This window comes from Apis mellifera, linkage group LG9 (assembly GCF_003254395.2).
Source record: "Apis mellifera strain DH4 linkage group LG9, Amel_HAv3.1, whole genome shotgun sequence".
In the NCBI taxonomy this organism is placed as follows: domain Eukaryota; kingdom Metazoa; phylum Arthropoda; class Insecta; order Hymenoptera; family Apidae; genus Apis; species Apis mellifera.
The window spans coordinates 783,871-793,915 of record NC_037646.1 but is presented as its reverse complement, the minus strand read 5'-3'; the positions used below and the strand labels follow the sequence as shown (position 1 = coordinate 793,915).

The 10,045-nt window shown below is 16.4% G+C and overlaps 1 protein-coding gene across 1 annotated transcript in view; it reads left to right on the top strand.

The window, feature by feature from the left end:
- Positions 1 to 2,545: 2,545 nt before the first annotated feature.
- The window catches only part of LOC102655120 (hepatocyte nuclear factor 4-gamma), a 259,440-nt gene continuing 251,940 nt past the window's right edge, over positions 2,546 to 10,045 (top strand). Inside the window, exon 1 of the mRNA XM_026442761.1 lies at positions 2,546 to 2,867. The gene's annotated coding sequence lies outside the window, so the exon portion shown is untranslated. The remainder of the gene's footprint in view (positions 2,868 to 10,045) is intronic.

The window sequence follows — 10,045 nt, the reverse complement described above, 5'->3', positions numbered from 1 at the left end:
TAGTATTATGATTATTTTTCTTAATTATTAACCAATGATTATGATATTAACTATTAATAATCAATAATTAGTAATATTAATTATGATCCTCAATCATTAATCAGATTATATTTTGTCAAATTCTTTATGGATATTTATAGAATAACATTATTTTATGTAATTATTTTAATAATTATGGAATGAATACGTTATATAATATTTGAAATAATGATATTTTATAAATATTACAAAATATTATGAAATATAAAACAATATTATTATTGTTATTTAAAACATAAGTCTGGAATTAAAATCATAGCCAATTATAAATAAAAATTGAAATTTCACATCAATCAAAATTCATATTTTATGAATTAAAATTTAGAACTAAAATAATAAATACAGCAAAATTTACATGCAATGTTTATAAAGATATAATCCTCAGTTATTTTTATTTTTATTTTTATTATTATTATCCATTTTATTATTATTATCTATTTTTTAACTTTTTTAATTGATAAGCAAGTATGATAACGAAATCAAAAAAATAATAAAATATTTTTTATATGAAAAGCTCAAGATTTTCATAATAATCGTATGTAGAAATTAGAATTAGAAATATCACAAAATAAATTTATATTCAAATATTCAATTATTTAAATGAAATCTTTATCTTATTTTTTATTTACTATGTTATTTATTTATCTTAAATAATATTCTTTTAATAATAATTTATTTATAGGAATTACTTTAATATTAATTATCTTATACTTAAATATTTATTATTTGATTCCAAAAACAAAAAAAAAATTAAAGATTTTCTATAATGAAATGGAATTTTTATACGAATTATTTTTTAAAGACATTTTTTTTTATCTAAATATATTTTTTTTTCATATTTCTTTTAGCTTATAAATTTTTTCAAAAAGTATTGAAATAAAAAATATATTATTTTAATGTTTTAAAATTTTTTTTATAATTATTATAAAATCTTTTTTTTATGTAATGTTTAATTGTTTTATATTTATTTGTATAATTAGAATATATAGTAATTTTAGAATATTAATTTCATATTATTTTATTGATGAATTATAATGAATTATAATTATAAAAATTATTTATAAAAATAATAATTTATTTAAATTTTTCCATGATGATAAGAATGAAATAAGATAAATTTAATAAGAATTAATAATAAATAAAAATAGAATAATAAAAATTAATTATTATATTATAATTGAAAAATAAAAATTATAAAATTTTTTGGATAAGTTAAAAATCTAAATCTTGAAATATGAGAATCAATTTTTTTGAATTATAATTTTTTCGTAAAAAAAATGCAAAATCATGTTAATAGTGATGTACAACTATACAGAAATGAGAAGAAAATATAAAGACAAGAAAAATGCCGCTTGTTCAGATTAATTCACTCATCGTCACACTGTTATATGATTTAATTTGTTAGTGTGAGACTTTTGGCTAATACCTATTTTTATGCATTGATTTTATCTAGTTTAAATGACCAGTCAAACTCACATATTTTCAAAGTACATATACATACTTATATAATATATGAGATAGGCAAATATTAAATAAAATTCATTAGTTAAATAAGAAAAAAAATTTTAATTGGCAATTCGTTGAATTTATTAGAAAGACAAAAATTTTTTTTAACGAATATAGAATTTTATTTTATCATTGATAAATTAATTTAAATAATTTTCTATATCAATAATTATAATATAAATATTTATATCATATCATAATTTTAGATAAGTGATATTTTAATAATTAATATTTTTACGATACATTATAATTGTCAAAATAAAAATTTTTTTCCATTTGAAATAAATAATACATTTTAATATTTATAATCTATTTTTTAAAACGATATTAAAAAAATATTACTAAAAATATAAAAATTAAATATATAATTTCTAATATTAATATAATATAATAATATAAATATAATGATTTTTGTTTTATTCATCAATTTATTGAATTATATTTTTCAATAATATTAAAAAAAATATACATATTAAAATTAATAAATATTTTTTTATATAGTAAAATTTTAATAAAATTTTCACAATATATTTGAAGTACTATCGTTACACATTGTTGTTGATATTTTATAATATATCAATTTGGAAATTGAATGCATTAAATCATAAATTTTTAATTTAAATCTTTTATTGATTCTCATGAAAACGATTATCTTTTTCTCTATATAATCTAATGTGCTTTATAAAAACATCAGTTTGATATAACTTTGTTGTACAATGAGAGTCATAAATGTCAATATTTATACAGATTATAAAAATTTATTTAAATATAAATTCAATATTACGTAGAATCTGTTTAATTGATATTCGTATGTGGCGCACATGACGATCGACTGCGCAGTTTTAATACACATGCAACTATTCTACACACATTTCAATAATTGATATGTGTGTGAAATATGGATAGAAAGAACGAGGCAAATCATCGTCCCCACGCATGCGATTTACATGCGCGTCAACTAACCAACGGTAGTTGAAACAGCAGTAGTACTATTGCTTTCCATTCGATCGGACTTGATTGTCGCGGTGAATAAATGCGCTTGCGCATTTTGTTATTTCGTTTTATACGCCTGCGCATACCATTACTTTTGGCGCACAATTAATAGATTTGTTGAATTATCAAGATAGGATTGCGAATTATAAGTGAAAATAATCTGCGATTCCGATCTTGCGGTTTTTTCTTGAAACTATTTAAACAATAGTGTTTGTTATTCATATATTTTATTCGGAAATTGTTTGCATTTTTCTAACTTTAACGAGTTTTCTAATAGGTGAATATTATTATGTGAAGAGAAAGATGCCGTTTTTTTCATCATATTATAGGTATTGAATCATGAAATAATAACAATTTAAGTTTGATTTTTATAATAATATATGATATTTATAATAATAGAGTTTTTGGAATATTCTATCTTATATAAAGATATCCATATAAAATATGTATATTATTATATTATTAAAGTATATTATATAAGATGTATTATATATATTATAATATATATATATATATATATATATATATATATATATATATATATATATATATATATATATATATTTAAGTTTGATTTTTATAATAATATATGATATTTATAATAATAGAGTTTTTGGAATATTCTATCTTATATAAAGATATCCATATAAAATATGTATATTATTATATTATTAAAGTATATTATATAAGATGTATTATATATATTATAATATATATATATATATATATATATATATATATATATATATATATATATATACATATATATATTATATATATATATATATGCATTAAAAAATAAAATACAAAATATTATTTTTAGTTAATATTATATACAATAAAAGGATAATATTTTCTTTTAATAGTTCTTATATAAAAAGTATATAATATTTAAATATTATTATTATATAAGTTTCATTAATGTATTCATTATTTTATATTTGAATTTTTTATCATGAAGTAATTAAATATTAATTAATATGATTTTTATACAATGAAATAAGGATAGTTTAAAGATTTATGTGTATATTTCCAGAAACAATGCATAAAATGACTGTTATTAATTATTTTATAAACGATTCATATATTACATAACAGATTTATATAAAATGATATTTAAGTTATTTAAAATTGAAATATGTTATGATATAATTATTTTTAATTGATGATACATATGTAATAAATATTTCTTATGAAAGATTTCTATTATTTTTTATATTATGTTTATGCAATTATTTTATTTTTAGAATTTCATAGAATTATAAATTCTAATACTATAATGTATTTAGTCTTATTCTTCTTATTAATAAATTTAATTAATAAAATAATGCGTTATAATATATAATGTTTAAAGCAAGTTTAATATGAACGGACACAATCAGTCATTTCTATATTAAGAATCTATAATTAGAAATTTATATCTATGGTAATCATTTCGCATAAATAGAGTAAATGTGATATAAGTAAAAAAAAGAAAAAAAAGAAAAATATTCATAAAAACGTATTCAATTAATTTTTATATAAGTTTTATTTTTTTTTCTTATTGAAAAAGCAAAATACTAAAAAATAAAATAGTAAAAAAACTAAATAAATAATTCAAAATTAATACATAATTATTTAACAAAATAATTTTTATTGTATCATTTTTTTAAAGAACAAAATCTTTATAAAAATAAATTAAAAAATATTATGTATTTTACATACAATATAAATTTTTAAATTTATTGTGAATAATAATAATTTATTTTATTAATTTTTTAATATCGTATATTTATCCTTGAAATATTTTTTTAATTTATTAAGATTTTTTTCTATAATAACGTAAAAGTAATATTGTTGTAAAATAAAAGTAAAATATCATTATTTATAAATATGTAATTTATATATGTTTATATATAATAAATATATAGGTATATATTTATATTTATTGTATATACATATATTATTAGTATATTTAGTTTATTTATATTTGGATATTGTGAAACATCTTTTGAAATTGATTTTAAAGAGGAAAATAAATAAAAGATGGTATACAAAAATATTACTTAAGACTTATTTGTTAATATAATTTCATATTAGATTGAGGTGAGAACACAATACAACAACGTAGCGGTATAATGAAGATAGAGCGATTTCATTCTTTCATTTCGTTTAATGTAAATTTCAGTTACTTATAACTTAATAAATAAATTTTTATTGACATTTTTATATATTTTTTTCTATTTGTTTTTATTTTTAGAATATAAAAAATAATATGATTTCAAAACATGTACATTATGTTGTTATTATACAATATATATATAGAATATTAATATATTTATCCTAATATATTTATCATATTTTGTATATGTATATTATATAATAACAACATAATATATATGTTTTGAAATCATGTTATCAATTGAAAAGTTATATATATAAAAATCATGATTTTGAATATGTACATTGAATATGTCTATTTTATAATCCATGTAATGCTTTAGACAAAAATACGTATATTAATATATGTATTATGTATTAATATATTATTTTATATTATATTATATTAATATTCTTGATATATTATTTTTATTATTAAACTTTGACATTTCTTATTTTATTTAAAGTAAGATAATAATAATTTAAAATAAGACTGAATTTTAGAAAACTATTAATCTAACTATTAAAAAATTTTTATCTATCAATAGTTTTTTGATGAATAAAATAAAAAAATATTAATTTTAACTTTTAATTCATAGTATCAAAAAATATACTTTTAAAAATGCATATTATTGATGCATATACATCAAATTACACAGATGAATGTCGTTTGAATCATTGTGAGATAAGAAACAAATATTCTATTGTTGATTGTGGTGTAGATTTCTAGTTTTCCATATACATTCCAATAATATATTAATTGTCAATAAAATTTTTATTTGTTGAAATTAAATTTTTTATATTATATTTACAATATAACTTGACAATTTTTCTAATTTTATTAATTAATTTTTTCATTATCTTGAATATTCTGTATCCAAGATCTATCTAATATTTTATTATCTCTTGAAAACTTTGTATCTAAAGATAAATCAAAATTAAATTTATCTTCAAACATTTCTAGCTTTTGATTAATATTAGATAATAAACTCTTAAAATTAAAATTATTTTTTTTGTTAAAAAAATTTTATTAGTAAAAAATTTCTATTGATAAAAAAAAAAATAAAATTAAATTAAAATTCAATTTTGAAATAATGAATTATTTTAAATATTTTATCTTTTTATTTCGAATATCATTAGAAAAGTAACTTTAATTCATTTGAGATAAATTATTTTAAAATAATGTTTTTTTTTTATTTATTTAATCTGCTTATCAATTTGAATGATCATTTTTGCTTTATAATTTACAATGAATATTATACAGCTTGTTTAAAATTAGTATCCATTTGATTGAATCTAAACATTAAATTTAATTGAAGCTTTCCTTAATATACAATTAAAAAAGGTATATTATATTTTTTACACTTAGTCTTAAAATTAGTTTAAAATCATTTCTAAATTGTATATTTTTTAAAAATTGTGATTTCAGAATTTATAATACGATCAAAATGATTGCTATTTTTCAAAGAAAAAACACAACGTTTTTATCATTTAGATTACTCAGATTGTTGTATTTTGGTATTATTTTTAAATTATATGTTCCATAATTTTTTCATATTTTTAGTTATTTCAATAGGATTTTATCATAAACTTGAAATTTTCTAAAATTAAATTGATGATGATGATCCATTGCAAGATAGTTATATATTGAATCTCACTATATATTGAATGCAAAAATCTATAACATTAATCAAAATTCTCATCTTTCTTTCTTTTCTTCACAATAGATTCTTTAGAAAAAATGCGCTAAAGTTAATAATGGAAAAATCATAGTTTTTCTATTTTCTATTATGAAACACATATTTGATACTTGAAAATTCATGCTTATTGAAATATATAATTTTTATTAATTTATATCATATATTACATTTTTTTATCTTATTATATAAAGATAATTAATGAAGATATCATATTCAAATTTTTCAAATATTCAAATGATATTTTTGATTGCTTATGAATTAATCAAATGAAATGAATTATGAATCAAAATGAATTATCAAAATGAATTATGAATTAATAAAATGAGCTATAAAAATATTCTTTATTAATTTTTCTAGAAAAAATTATATTCTTTAGATATTTTGTATCATTTAGTCAATTCTTTATAATTGAGAATATTAAAATTAAGAATAGTTATATAAAAATTTTTTGTATATCAGCAGTTAGCATTTTCAAATATGTTTTATTTTGCAATTATTTTACAAAATGATTTGTCAGTTTTTGTTAAGTGAGTAGTTGTCAGTTTAGTATGATATATTCTATTATTATATATTCTATTTTTAATAATTCTCTAATACGATTTGATTTTTTTTTGATAGCATTGCCGAATTTTTGTAGTAGATATTATCTCTTATGAAATTTATTTTATATATAATCATATTATAATCATTTCTTATGAAAATTAATTTTGTTCAGCTATTCTTGATTCCATTTAATTTATATTAATATTAGGATCTATACAATATTAACTTTATAAATATATCAGTGAACAATTTTGATTCAATACTTATATGCATCAAAGTTTTAATATTTGATTCCATTTTTTCATACTTTTTAAAACAATATCAAACTAATATCGAAAAACTATCGGATATCTCAAAATATATCTCAAAAAATAGAAAAGTAACGATACTTATATATTTAATACTTTATGCTTTGATGTTTACGAATTTTTAATTACACAATTTTGATACTTATTTAATATTTTATTTATCATTTATATATTATTAAAGATAAATATTAAGCTTAAGTTTAATAAAATGAAAGAATAAATATGGAATCGAAATTAGCGACTAGCAACGCTCATCTAATCATAATTTTAATTATAATGTTTATAAATGGAAGTTAAAATATAAAATAGATATTAAAATTTTCGTAAAATATCAAACCATATTTAAATTAAATAAAATAAATCATCAAATTTATATTTGATATTTTTATGAGGAATCGAATTGATATCATTGGACGGTTTTACGTGTAAATATAGTATTAATTATTAATTATAATATTAATTTGGTATTGTTTTAAGAAATTAATCATCAAATATCTAAAATTTTTACATCAATATCTCTTATTAAATATTTGAATATCATCAATAATCGATATTATTCGATTCGATCACTATTTATGATTTTTCTTTTTTTTTTATTTGTATTTTTTATAAGAGGATTGTTGATTTATTATACTTACTTTTCTTATACTTACTTCTCTTATATATTATTTGTTATTATATATTGTAGATTATTTAAGTGTTTCATGTTTTTACAATGTTTATGTAGTTCGAATTAAATTAGTTCGAATTATTTAATAGTGGAAAATTAAAAGGCTTAAAAATTCTTTTAGAATTATTTATGTCACTTTTTCAGTACAAGAAAAATAAATTATTGTTTAATGTTTCTCATGATCATTCTTTATTAAAAAATTATTAAAATTAAACAAAAACGTTTTTAAAAATAGTTTTGATTAGATTAGTATAACCATAATAATAACAATAATATTATTGTTATAAATTAATCTCACAGTAAAGAAATTAAAAAGATAATCCAAATAAATTAATAAAAATCATTAAAAATAGTTAAATGAATTTTCATTTAATTTTAATTTGAAGTAAAATTAAACTTAGATTAACATTAATTGATATCAAAAAAATTTTTATTTAATATTTAATATTTAATTTCTGACTTCATTATTTATATTGGATTAGCTTAAGTTAATTGTTTATTATTAATTGTTTATTTAAATCTAATTTAAATTGTTTCTAAGATTTTATTAAATAATGATCAATTTGTGTAACTTTTTAAATAATGATTAAGTAAAATCTTCACACTGTTTAATATGATGACTTTGATAACATATTAAAAAAAAAATTATCAAGATCAAAGATGGTATCTTTTTAAATATTAAAATATTAAAATATAAATATTTAAATATAAAAACTATTTTTTTTAAATATTTATTTACGCAAAGTAGTATATACGTGATATTATTTCATTATGATTGTAAATTGTATTTAATTTTTATGTAATTTTTTATTGATATTCCTATAGTTTTGAATTATCATTTTCTACTTTGATAAAAGTATGAATGAGCGAGATAATTCAGTTTTCTTTGTTTATTAGTTATTTTAATTATTAATTTTAATTATTTATTTTAATTTTAATTATTAGTTTATTTTAATTATTAATTGATAAAGAAGAAAAACGGATTTTTCTTTTATTTTAAAAAGCGTCATTTTAATTTTTTAAGAATATTTTCCATTAATAAATTTAATATTTATTTATTTTTTTATATATACCATTAGATTTGTTAAATATGAGCTTTTCAAGATTGAATTAATAAAAGATGTGAACAGTTTGTGGACGTACTTACATACTTGTTATCTTATAAGTTCTAGCAGCATTATTTTATTTTTCACTTTTAAAATTTCATCTTGTGTTCGTGCATAACGGTTTTAGCTAAACGAAAATTTAAATATATTGAATAGAGAATTTTATTTGATCAATAAATATTCAATCGAATTTTAATCGAATAACTAATTTGTATATTTATCAATAATAAAAAATCTGTTTCCTATTTATTAATAATATCATTCTGTCCATTTTATTTTTGCTATTATTTTGCCGAATTATTTTTTACTATTTTATTCGTAAAAAATGTTTTTTTTCATTCTACGAACCAATAAAACGAAAGTAATTTTTTAATGAATATTATATTATTTGTTTTGAGAAAATTGTTATTAAATATAGTATATTAATTGAAATTACTTCCATACATTTTTATATAAATAAGAAAACAGAATTTTTTTATTTTTTTGAAAATAGAAAAATGTTGTAATTAAAATAGAAATATTTATTGTGCTTTGAAGAAGTTAAAGTTATAGTAATATATAGATTTTCTAAAAATTTAATAGATCTGAAATTGAAACTTTAAATGAATGGTGAGCAATACTTATTTGTATATTCATAAGAAAACTGAAAATGTTAAATAATCGTTTGCTTAAAGTTGAAAAAAAAAGCATATTTTTAAATATATTCTTAAATTGTTTACATTCGAAGAGAGGTTGTCATGACAATTATAATTATGGTCTAAATAAAATGAAAATAACAATTTAACCAATCATTTCGGTGTTATATCATATATTGTCTGATACTCTTAAATAATAATTTAAAAATAATACTAATTTAAAATATTTTTAATTTTTATTTTTATTTTTTTATTTTATTTTTAAGTATATATTCAAAAGTATATGGTATTCCACTTTTATTAATTGAACAACTAATAATACTGAATATTTATAAAGTTAAAATGATTTTTTATTAATGTTCCATTTAATTTTTGGTTTCTTGGTTTTTTGGTTTTTGGAAAATAT